This window comes from Physeter macrocephalus, chromosome 7, assembly GCF_002837175.3.
Source record: "Physeter macrocephalus isolate SW-GA chromosome 7, ASM283717v5, whole genome shotgun sequence".
In the NCBI taxonomy this organism is placed as follows: Eukaryota; Metazoa; Chordata; class Mammalia; order Artiodactyla; family Physeteridae; genus Physeter; species Physeter macrocephalus.
Genome location: NC_041220.1, coordinates 38,827,263 through 38,828,165, shown reverse-complemented (window position 1 = coordinate 38,828,165; position 903 = coordinate 38,827,263).

The window sequence follows — 903 nt, the reverse complement described above, 5'->3', positions numbered from 1 at the left end:
ATAACTACTGAAGAGCAGAATAAAGAAAAAAGAATGAAAAGAATTGAGGACAGTCTCAGAGACTTCTGGGACAACATTAAGTGCACCAACATTCGAATGATAGCAGTCCCAGAAGAAGAAGAGAACAAGAAAGGGACTGAGAAAATATTTGAAGAGATTACAGTTGAAAACTTCCCTAATATGGGAAAGGAAATAGTTAATCAAGTCCAGGAAGTGCAGAGAGTCTCATACAGGATAAATCCAAGGAGAATCATGCCACAAAACATATTAATCAAACTATCAAAAATTAGATACAAAGAAAAATTATTAAAGGCAGCAAGGGGAAAACAACAAATAACATGCAAGGGAATCTCCAGAAGGTTAACAACTGATCTATCAGCAGAAACTCTGCAAGCCAGAAAGGAGGGGCAGGACATATTTAAAGTGATGAAAGGGAAAAAGTTACAGCCAAGATTACTCTACCCAGCATGGATCTCCCTCAGATTCGAGAGAGAAATTAAAACATTTACAGACAATCAAGAGCTAAGAGAATTCAGCACCACCAAACCAACTTTACAACAAATGCTAAAGAAACTTCTCTAGGCAGGAAACACAAGAGAAGTAAAAGACCTACAATAACAAAGCCAAAACAATTTTAAAATAAAGACTATTACAAGAGACAAAGAAGGACACGATATAATGATCAAGGGATCAATACAAGAAGAAGATAATAACAATTGTAAATATGTATGCACCCAACACAGGAGCACCTCAATACATAAGACAAATGCTAACAGCCATAAAAGGGGAAATTGAAAGAAACACAATCATAGTAGGGGACTTTAACACCCCACTTTAACCAACAGACAGATCATCAAAATGAAAAAAAATAAGGAAACACAAGTTTTAAATGATACATTAAAC